This window comes from Neovison vison, chromosome 1, assembly GCF_020171115.1.
Source record: "Neovison vison isolate M4711 chromosome 1, ASM_NN_V1, whole genome shotgun sequence".
NCBI classification, from domain to species: domain Eukaryota; kingdom Metazoa; phylum Chordata; class Mammalia; order Carnivora; family Mustelidae; genus Neogale; species Neogale vison.
In genome coordinates this window covers 216,033,964-216,046,123 of record NC_058091.1, presented here as the reverse complement: position 1 = coordinate 216,046,123, position 12,160 = coordinate 216,033,964, and positions in this window count along the sequence as shown.

The window sequence follows — 12,160 nt, the reverse complement described above, 5'->3', positions numbered from 1 at the left end:
GTCACATGCTCTAATGACTGAGCCAGCCCTACTGTTGCCCTACTGGTTAAGAGCATTTTAGAGAGACAGCCTACCCCAGTGAGAAAAGACAGAGGGGGCACCTGGGTTAAAGCCTCCGCCTTTGGCTCAGGTCATGATCCCAGGGTCCTGGGGTCTGGCTCCAGAAAAAAGAAAGAAAAGACAGAGAATGTGTGGTTAGGCCAGAAGGAGTTCAAATCCTAGCCCTCAAACATCCTAGCAGTGACTCTCTGAGCCTCTCTTTCCAGATGTGAAAAATGAGCTTAACCCTCCGTACCTTGAAAGGTTGTCATAAGGGTCTGAGAGATGGTAGAAAGATTCCGGTAAAACAGGGCTGTTTTTTGTTTTTTGTTTTTTTTAAAGATTTTATTTATTTATTTGACAACAGAGATCACAAGTAGGCAGAGAGGCAGGCAGACAGAGAGGAGGACGCAGGCTCCCCGCCAAGCAGAAAGTCCGATGCGGGGCTCAATCCCAGGACCCTGAGATCATATCCTGAGCTGAAGGCAGAGGCTTTAACCCACTGAGCCACCCAGGTGCCCCTAAAACAGGGCTTTTAAAACATTGGCTTCTTAGCCCCCAGGAGCCTCTAGCTGTGAGCACACAGATAGAGACACAAATACACAAATTCACCCAGAGACACAGATAGACAAGTCATGATGGGGCAGGGGTAACTGAAGCGTAATTCATTCAATATTCTAATTGTCTTTAATCTTGAGTAATTGAATCTACAAGGGATTATACCTCCTTTCATTCTGTTTTTAATGGCACACATATTTGAGTACGGCAAATAAGGTTGAACATTTGTCCATATGTTCATTAACCAACAGCTTTTCCTTATTTGGACATATGTCCTCTGGCAATTTTCCTATAGAACAGGTATTGCTCTGTGTTGTGCCGTTAGAAGCTACATTTGCCACAATATCTTTTAAAATTCAAAGAGCACATTTTATTTTGGATTGCTTTTTTGACATGCAGAAGTTTAATAGATTTTTTAAACTACTGATTGTTTTTTCCTTCATGAGCATCGCCCTTATCTCCCATCCAAGTACTAACCAGGCCCGACCCTGCTTAGCTTCCGAGATCAGATGAGATCAGCGCGTTCAGGGTGGTATGGCCAGAGACGCATCGCCCTTATCTAAGCTAAGAGGAAGATAGTCCTCCCTCTCCAAAGATTTAATAAATATTCACTGTCAATTTCTTCTAGGTTTTTAAAAACTTACTTCATCAATATATCTGGAATTAATTTGGGGAAGGCTGAAATAATTACCTGAATTGATTTTTCCCCACAAGAAGCTCATCAATTGTTCCTATGCCATGTATTGACAATCTTTCTCCTGCTAATCTGTGATGCCTCTCCAGCATATTTTAAATTCTTACATCTAATATATCAAGGCCATCGATTCTGAGTTATCGACCTATTTGCCTCTGCCTAGAGCAACACGACGCTAACTGTGGAATGTTGATAAGCCGAGCTGGGGGTAGAGGGTACACCGAGTGGGCGGGCAGGGAAATGAGGGAAGAATTTCCAGGGCAGATGGCGCCATCTGGGCATAAATAGGGCAAAAGGGAAGGTCGAGTCCTCATCAAAGGATGAAAAATAAATATCCGAGTTTGGCTGGGGATGAGGGAAATAAGGGACTGGTGAGGAGAATGGGAAAGTAGCAGAGGATGCAAAGTGTGATAGACTGGAGCCCCAGGTCAACAAGAGATGACTTGACGCAGTGCTGCAGGGATGTGGAATCATGGAAGACATCTAACCCCTGTGCTTAAGGACTAAGGCAGCACACAGCGACACTGATGACAGAATGGCAGCTGTAAGAAGGACCAACAGTGCCCCAAGAGCATCCCCAACAAAGTGCTTCAAGGCCAGCAGAAAGATTGTCTTCTCATTCATCCTACCCAGATGTGACTGCCCCTCTGGCGCATGTCTGGAGGACTAGAAACCACCAAAATGTCGATCACCTGGTAAAGGGAAAAACCCAACTGTGGTATACTCCTACAATGGAGTATGACTCAGCAGCGCATGGAAGTGAACATGGACACATGCTACATGAATCTCAAAATAATTCTGCCCAGCAAAAAATAAGATCAAAGAAGAGAATATACAGTATGATTTTATTTCTATAGGATCCTAGACGATTCAAATGAATCTGTGGTGATAGAAAGCTGACCAGCATGAAACACCTGGGTGGCTCAGTGGGTTAAAGCCTCTGCCTTCAGCTCAGGTCATGATCCCGGGGCCCTGGGATCCAGCCCCACATCGGGCTCTCTGCTCAGCAGGGAGCCTGCTTCCCTTCCCCTCTCTCTGCCTGCCTCTCTGCCTACTTGTGATCTCTGTCAAATAAATAAATAAAAATCTTAAAAAAAAAAAAAAAGAAGAAGAAAGCTGACCAGCAGGTGTCTGGAAGGGAGACGAGGTCTGGGGGCAGAGTGGGGAGGGCAGGGTAGGAGGAAGGGATTGCAAAAGAGCCAGAGGAAATATTTGGGGGGTGATAGATACACAATGCGATTTTGAACCCCTGGATATCTGAGCTCCTTCCTGGTTCTCAGACTCTGTTCTTCGGAATTGGGGGGAGTTCCTTGGTGGAGACTAGGCGAGTATTTTCTTGCTTGTGTGGGGTCCGGTTCTTGGAAAGTCCAGGGAGTGGCCACTCCTTTACTGCTGGTAATCCCTGCCTGCCCTTCCCTGGCCCTTGGGGCTGATGAGGTCTGTGTGGTGTGCTCTTGGGGAGATTCCTATCTGATCTGTTTCTGCTGTCCCGGTGGATGGGATGCTTCCTCTCAGGCCATTTGCCCACCCTCTCCCCCTCTGGCATCATGATGTGATAAACTGTCAGTGGGGGTGGCCTTGCCTTCCTCATCTCCCTGCCTGAGGTATACCTGCCAGCCCTTTAGGCATTGCCCTTTGCTCAGTGGGGCAGCTCTCCAGGGCAGCCCACGGCTCCCTCATCTAAGCAGTGCATCTTTAACAGAGGGAAACACGTCCTGTTCACTGTTTGCCCTGGAGGCCCCTGGCTGAGCTTTCTGATCCTTCACGCACCAACCCCACACCGTGCTTCATGCCCACACTGCCCAGATCACTTCTGTGAGTGTAGCTGCCTGCAAGTCCCAGTGAGAGGTGAACCCTCATTCCAGGCCCCTGGGTCGTCGGCCTCACACATCCTGGGGGAGTCTTCTGGGGCCTCCCAGCCTCTGAAGCAATAGACCAGAATGAATGCTGATCCCTAACCCTCAAGAACTTAGCTCTCCCCAGGAGGACAAACTCCATCCCCCTCTCTCTGACCTCCTCACATTGGGAGGACAGGGAGGGTGGCCATGTGGGCCTGGCAGCAGTGACCTCCCAGCGCAGCCTCACCTGGTAGCTACTGCAGTGTCTTCTTCCCTAAGCCATTGTCCTCTCAGGCCACCAGCTCATTGACATGGAGCCGATGAGGTCCTTGAGCCATCCCATTTCCCATTGCTCCATCATGACATCTCACATCCCATGACGAACTGTGGAGGCTGGGAGGAGGCAAAGCATGGGTGTTTTTAGGAAGACCGGGACACATGCTGACAACCTGACCCTTGCCCTCCATCTGGAGGCTGGTTTTACAAGTCTTAGGTTAGCTTCTCACTAACCTAAGCGTTTTGTGGCATTACAGCAGCCTTTGGTCACCATGTGTTTCCAGATGGACTCGGGATTTTGTTTAGCGTCTTGGCAGTTGGTCTGCATCAACAGATTAAACGAACAGCCAATTTGTGTAAACGTTGCTCATTGACAGAGGAAGGGGAAGGCGGAGTGCTGGAGGAGAGAGCGAGCGCGGGTTCCCACCAGGGGGCGCTGTGTCGAAGACGGGGCGTGAGAGCCTGGATTCCGCCGCTCGTCTTAGCCGGACGGGAAGAAATGCTGGCCACTTGCCGGCGGAACTCAAACACCCTCCCGCCGTTCTGGGAGAGGCCGGGTTAACACTGCAGGCCCCATGGAGCTCAGTCTTGGTTTTCATGGTTGCAGTGACGGAATTCCCACCTATTTCAGGATGGTGTAAGGATGTGCCTTGAGAGCAGAGAACTGTAGTCAGAGGGGAGATCCCCGTCCAGCGTCAGGAGATTGCTCCCTGCCGCAGGCTATTCACACTTCCTCAGGAGTTAGGCTGCTTTGCCTACCTGGGTGCCCACGTCCTGGGCTGTCTATCCCTCTCAATGAATTGTCTCACCTCCTATGAGGCTGCTTAATTCTCTCACCCAGCACCCATCTTTCAACCTCCTTCAATTATGCCATAGGTGTTTCCTGCTCTCCAAAAGTAGAGAATTCCTATGAAATGGCATAAAGAAGCAACGACCATTAACTTAAACCGGAAAAAGTCTGAGCTTTCCCAGACCCCCAAAAATAATCTCTTTTGGCTTTTCTGATGCCATAGGACCCATTTTGCTAATGATGCTCAAAATAAACCGAAATCAAGCACAGATGCTCCCAGACACCGTTCAAAGCTGTGGGGCCCCAAGCTCAGATGCTGAGTGCAATTCCCAGGGAAGGAGCTGGGGGGCGCCACTCTAGCTGCTGGGGGTGCGTGGCGTCTCTGTAATGCTTGGGGCAAAACAACACTGAACGCTTTTTTTTTTTTTTAAAGATTTTATTTATTTGACAGAGCGAGATAACAAGTAGGCAGAGAGGCAGGCAGAGATGGGAGGAAGCAGGCTCCCCGCTAAGCAGAGAGCCTGACGTGGGGCTCGATCCTAGGACTCTGAGATCATGACCTGAGCCGAAGGCAGAGGCTTAACCCACTGAGCCACCCAGGCGCCCCTGCACGCTATTTTTGCTATTTGCCTTTTTTCATAAAAGTGAAAAATCCTCTTTGACTTTCTTCCAGTTAGTGAAAACAGGTCCTAATGTAACACTTTCCTAACAATGAGGTGTCCCAATGTGAACTTTCAAAAAGCGGGAACACCTGTATTGTGGAAGCTGAAAACTCCTTTCTTTGGTTTCCATGTTCTTTAGTTTCTGCCGGCTACATGCGTTTACTGAGAGTTGAATTCAGAAAGGAGTTAACTGCAGACAGAGACAGTGCATGAAGTATCCCTTTTACTGGTGCAGATTGGAACTGAACTGGTATGATTCTAGATTTACAGCTGTAGTAAAGGCTTCTCCATCTAGCATTTGGCTTTCTAGTCACAAGGGAGCAGTTGCTCAAGGAATTTCAGCCAAGAATCAAGTTACTGAGCTCTCACAAGATTCTATGACCACTGTACCTGCAGTTAATATCCTGTGCTCTGATAGCCTCTAGTTAATGAATTTCTGCTAAAACTAGCTGGAGTGGATTCTGTTCCCCACAAACTAATCCTTAAATGACTAATAAATTGTCCGTCCACAGGCCTGAGCTAGGAAGAGAAATTTCCTGAATGCCTCTTTCCCCCCTCATTCACAATTGATCCACAAATATGATCTAAATAAATTTGTTTTATTTTTTTAAAGATTTTATTTATTTATTTGACAGACAGAGATCACAAGTAGGCAGAGAGAGAGGAAGGGAAGCAGGCTCCCTGCCGAGCAGAGAGCCCAATGCGGGACTCGATCCCAGGACCCTGGGATCATGACCTGAGCTGAAGGCAGAGGCTTTAACCCACTGAGCCACCCAGGTGCCCCAATAAGTTTGTTTTAAATAAAGAATTCTGGCACTTGTTACAACAGTAAAGAAGACTTTATTCAAGACTATGTGATACGTGTCAAGACTACCAAGAGAGGGGCACCTGGCTTCGTCAGTCAGTAGAGCACGCAACTCTTGATCTCATGGTGGTTGAGTTCAAGCCCCATATTGGGCATGGAGTCTACTTAAAAATTCAAAAAAAAAAAAAAAAGAAAGAAAAAGAAAGAAGAAGAGGAAGAGGAAGGAGAAGGAGGAGGAGAAGGAGAAGAAGAAAAACAGAAGACTACCAAGAGAGATTGGAATCAGGGCGCCTGGGTGGCTCAGTGGGTTAAAGCCTCTGCCTTTGGCTCGGGTCGTGATTTCAGGGTCCTGGTATATGTGCTGCCGAAGCGAGCACTGTGATCTCAGGGTCCTGGGATCGAGCCCCGCATCGGGCTATCTGCTCAGCGGGGAGCCTGCTTCCCCCTCTCCCTCTGCCTGCCTCTCTGCCTACTTGTGATCTCTGTCTCTGTCAAATTAATAAATAAAAATTTAAAAAAAAAGAGAGAGAGAGATTTTGAGTACAACAAAATCACCTGGAGGTTTATAGCCAATGAGCGGAGTACGGGACAGGGGTGTCAGTGGATGAAAAATTACTAAAAGGAAACATCAGCAATAGGGTTGATTTTTGCTAAACTGACCTAAGAGGGTTGTTGCTGAAAGAGGCCAGGGTAATGGGATAGTGTAACTGGTGGGGATTCTTGATGAACAGACTTAAGATTGTTGCTACAACTAGGTTCTGTTTGTCAAGAAGAGGGGGTGCCTGGGTGGCTCAGTGGGTTAAAGCCTCTGTCTTTGGCTCAGGTCATGATCCCAGGGTCCTGGGATGGGCTTTCTGCTCAGCAGGGAGCCTGCTTCCTCCTCTCTCTCTGCCTGCCTGTCTGCCTACTTGTGATCTCTGTCTGTCAAATAAATAAATAAAATCTTTTAAAAAAATGTTAAATAGAATGAAGTCTTAACCTTTTTTTTTTTAAAAAAAAAAAAAGAAGAAGAAGAGGGCTCAGAAAGGCCGGACCAAAGGTGAGTCAAAGAGCGTCTTTTTGTCAGGCAATGGATGCAGACATGTTCAGAGCAGCACAAGAGGCCATGCCAGTTTCTCTTCCCCGTTTTGCTAATGTCTTAGGTCAGGCTGGGAGGGAGGCGAAAAGTTCAGGGACTGGAAGTACCCAAAGAGTGCCTGAAGCAGGGTCATCAAAGGAGGAAGTGCTGTGATCAGAATGCTGGTCAGAAAGATTCTGTGCCTCTGTGTGAATCATGGGGAGGAACTTGTGTTTGATTCTATAGGTAGTGGGAAACAAGCCATTGAAATGTGTTGAGAAAGGAAGTGACATGACCTAGTTTACCTTTTATGAAAAAGATTTTGGCAACCATTTCCACTCTGGTTAAGGTAGGAATGAAGCTCGTGGAAACATCTTTCCAGGCCAATGCCTAAAGCTCTACTTCATTCTTTTGTCATTTCCGGGGTCGAGGAGGGGAAGGATTTCTAGTAACATAAGCAACAAAAGAATGAAAGGTCTAGGAGCATGGCTAAGAAATAAGAAAGCCCATGTAAAGTTGTCGATGACACTTCAGTGATAAGCATAAAACAATTTTATAAATTAAGAGAAATTATTTCTATGTAGGAAGACTCAGTGATGTGAGTTCTCTCCCAACTCATCTACAAAATCAATGCCATTGAAGTAATGTTTGACAACTTTTCTGAACATTGGCAATCGAGTCTTTATATGGAATGATATATGATTAAAATTGCCCAGAAATTTTTAAAAATAAGAACACTGTATTGTATGCCCTTCAAGGTAACAAAGTATAACTCAAAATTACAGTGATTTTATATATAACATTGACAGCATAGCACTTAGCCCAGGAAAAGATATTTAGAATAACAGAACAGGGATCCCCAAACAGAATTACGCATCTTTATGAAAATTTAGAATAAAGTATAGGAAGTGTTTTAAATCAGTGAAGAAAGAGTGGCCTAGTCAATAAATGACATTTTGACAGCTGGCTATCCTTGTGGGTGGGGAAAAAGTTAGAGCCTTACCGCAGCTATGCACCAAAGTCAACAACAGCTGGAGTACCTACTTCAAAATGAAAGCATTAAAAGAAAATAGGACAATTTTTATCACCTTTGAATTCTAATCAAGACAAGTCCTAAAGCCGTAAAAGGAAAACTGACAAATAAGAGCTCAAAAAAAGTTAAAAACACTTGAAGATAAATTCCCACATAAAGATAAAAGAAAATGGAGGGACTGGGAGAAAATATTTGCAACATACAGTAGAGTTTATTATCCATAATTTTTAAAAAACTCATATACATCATTAAAGAAAACCCAAAGCGTATGAAAAAACTCTTATCAGAAGAATATATAGGGACATCTGGGTGGCTCAGTCGTTAAGTATCTGCCTTTGGCTCAGGTTGTGAACCCAGGGTCCTGGGATGGAGCCCTGCATCAGGCTCCCCGCTCAGTGGGAAGCCTGCTTCTCCCTGCTGTCTCTCTCCCTGTCAGATAAAATCTTAGTGTATATATGTGTGTGTGTGTGTGTGTGTGTGTGATTTTATTCAACCTCACAAGTAATCAAGGAAACAAACTAGAACAGGTTTTAAAATTGAAAAAGATTTGTAATATTGTGATATGAGTTTGTGGGGAAATGGATATTCTCCTACACTGTTAATCTATTTTGAAGAGAAATTTTGTACCATCTATCAAAATTTTATTAGTACCCATCTTTTAAATGTTGTTCATTTGTCACACAGCAATAGATTACAAAAATCATTTTGATCCCTGGAAGTGGGGCACTGACATTTGAGTACCTAAAATGTGTGCTTGCCTTTGGACTCAGGAAGTGGATAGAAGCTGGAATGATTTTGAAGATAGGGTTAGTGACAGCATAAAGACTGTCAGAAGGATACAGACCTCAAGAGGCTCGCTTAAAGAGCAAGGAAAATCTTGCGGAAGCTGGAGGAAATCTGATCCTTGTTACTACCTTGGCAGAAGGATCAGCAACACAATGAACTACAGGAAGTGGAGGATGGGCTTACTAATGAATCTGGTATCTAACTAAGGAGCTGCCCAACTAAAATATTCAGGGTGCCTCTTAGCTTCATCTTTCTGCTGTACAAAAATGTGAAAAAAGGTAAAGGAAAGGAAGGACTGTTAAACACCAAGACACCAAGACTTAATTGGTTTTTTTTAATTTCCAAATTTTCTAGACAGCCAATGAAAATGAAGACTTGGCTTCCCGGCGAAGATCAAGACCAGGTGCTCTCAGGGAAACAGGTCTAAACACAAAACCAAGGTTGTGAATATAAAATCCCTAAAGAGCTCAGAAAGTCTCAGAGTATCTGTCATTGAGACAAAAGGTCATCTAAGGGGCCCCTGGGTGGCTCAGTGGTTTAAGCCTCTGCCTTTGGCTCAGGTCATGATCTCAGGGTCCTGGGATCGAGCCCCACATCAAGCTCTCTGCTCAGCAGGGAGCCACCTCCTCTCTCTCTGCCTGCGTCTCTGCCTACTTGTGATCTCTTTCTGTCAAATAAATAAGTAAAATCTTTAAAAAAAAAAGTCATCTAAATATTTTTAAGGGTATGCCTGACAGATCCTCTCAATCAGACATTAGGATTTCCAATAATGCTGTTCCCAGTAGAAGCCCAAGGTAGGGAAGGGCATATCTTGAAGAGATTGGTGGGCATAGCTTACCTCAGTGAGATTCACAGGGAATCAACAGTTTTTAACAGAAATGTATTACAGAAATGCTGCCCATTTAAACTGAGCAACAGGGACAGCAACAGAGAAATTTACTCAACCTGAAACATGCTATTTTCCGTGAACAAGGAAACATGACTCAGAAGGCAGAATCCAAAGCCAGAGAGTGGAGTCAAGACTCACAGAGAATTATATCCTGTCTTTGAATCCTAATCAAGGAACTACCAAAAGTGGCCTGCCTGGATTTGGGGATTGCTTTACCCCTTGGTGCTTCTCATTTTCCCTCTTTCGAACAGAACTATTTATACTGGTTATCCTAGGTCTGTCTCACCATTGTATTTTATGTATATATGGTGCAAATAACTTGTCTCTGGTTCACAGTTCTATAGATTAAGAGAAACTGTACTTAAGGACTTTAAGGACACATTTAGGAGCCTCATCCATACTTAGCACTAATAGATGCCAGCATTCTGGATGTCAAGCTAATTTTCTAAAAGGATGAGACTTTGGAGATTCTTGGGAGTAAGGAAATATATTTTACATATGGGAGGAATATAAATAATGTGTGGTCAGAGAGTAGACCTCTCCCTTTTGTAAGGACCTATTTAGCCAGAGCGATGCGATCTGGTTAAACAGTGATTTTGTTGTTTATGCAGTAAAACTTAAACTGTCCTTGCCCCACCTCCCCCCAGGGGACTTACTTAAAAACAAGTTCCAGAAACCAGTCCCAGGTAACAAAGCCCAAATACAAGGATGGGTCAGGCCAGGTGGAGGTATTCAATCAGTGGGGGGCATATACTGTCTCCCTAGCTACCAAGGAGTATGGGCCCCGCCCTTTGGGTGCCTTTTGGGTGCCAATTCTGACCAAGGTGATAGGCTAGTTCAGATATCTACTATGGGGTAAATTGTAATTCAATTGGTCACTTATGTGTGACCTAGCATGACTGTGTAGCTCTCTCTGTGTTACAATCTCATTGGCCACCTATGCATGGCCAGGCCCAACCACATGGCCTTTGCCCTTAAAAGCTAGTCTGTAAGGCAGAGAGAGGTCGCCTCTTTGCAAGAGACAGCCCTGGCCAGTCAGTTTGATTCTTTTTTTTTTTTTTTTTAATATTTTATTTATTTTTTTGATAGAGAGAGAGATCACGAGTAGGCAGAGAGGCAGGCAGAGAGAGAGGGAAGAAGCAGGCTCCCTGCTGAGCAGAGAGGTGCCCCGGTCAGTTTGATTCTTGATGCTTGGTGCGAAATAAAGCTTTGCTTGACCTTTGCTTTGTATCGGTCTCGCTCCTTTGACCATGGACCCAACACTTTAAAAGGTGTAGCCTAATTTCTCTCCCTGTAGATGTAACTACAGTTAATAACTCACTTTAAGGGCTATTGACTGTGATGGTAGTGTCACTTACAAGATGAAGCCATGGTTGGTACACCTGGGTGGTTCAGTGGGTTAAGCCTCTGCCTTCAGCTCAGGTCATGATCTCAGGGTCCTGGGATCAAGCCCCACATCGGGCTTTCTGCTTGGCGGGAGCCTGCTGCCCCAACCCACAGCCTCCTGCCTCTCTGCCTACTTGTGATCTCTGTCTGTCAAATAAATAAACAAAATCTTAAGAACAAAAACAAAAACAAGATGAAGCCGTGGAAAGGTGTCCTAGCCTTGTCTTTGCTTTTGCTGTCTCTTGGATCACTTGGTCTGGGAGAAGCCAGCCGCCTTATTGTGAATATGCACAAAAAACCCTAGGGAAACCCTCTTGTGGCAAGTAACTGAGGTGTTCAGCCAATAGCCAACAAGGAATCAGGTCTCTTGCCAATAGCCATGCCAGCTAACCCAGAATCACATCTTCCAGCAGTAGCAAAGCCTTTAGAAAAATGTCTTCAGATGACTGCAGCCTCATGAGAGACTCTGAAACAGTTACCCAGCAAAGACTCCTGAATTCCTGAATCACAGAAACTGTGAGATATTATATTATCATTTACCGCTTGTTGTTTTAAGTTTCTGTGTTTTGCAGTAATTTGTTACACAGCAATAGATAATTAAGACACAAGGTGAAGTTGTCATTAAACTTGTGATAATTTCAACAATATGAACTAGAGATGGAATCTTGGGAAAATTAACTGTTAGCCCTCAATTAACAGTGAAAAGTGGCAGTGAAGGTGGATACTGCAAATTAAACTTATATTAATTATAAAATGAGGGAAGAATAGTGTGACATTGATGCTTGCTTTTATGGAAGAATTGTGTTTTAAGCACGTCACATGAAGTTTCTTTGAAGTCTTATAGCTCTTCGACAAAATTTTCAGAATACTTTCTGTAGTAGATAGGCAGCTTTGGTTTGCCTAGGATCCTTTTCTCCTTCTTCTGGCAACAGAACACCTTGTTAAAAAACAAAGTTCAACTGAATTGATTTTAAGATCTAACTAGCTTTATTAAGTGATTCATGAATCAGGCAGCATTCCCATCTAGCAAGAAGAAGGAAATGCTGCTGAGCTAAACAAGAGAAACATATTTAAAATCAAGAGAGGGCAGGGGCACCTGGGTGGCTCAGTGGGTTAAGCCTCTGCGTTCGGCTCAGGTCGTGGTCTCAGGGCCTTGGGATCAAGCCCCACATCGGGCTCTCTGCTCAGTGGGGAGCCTGCTACCCCCCCAACCCCCACCCCCAGTCTGCCCCTCTGCCTACTTGTGATCTCTGTTGGGGGTGTGTGTGTGTGGAGACACTTGGAAAAAAAAAAAAAAGCTAGAGAGGGCATTTAAAAAAAAAAAAGGATAGAATACATTGTTTAGGC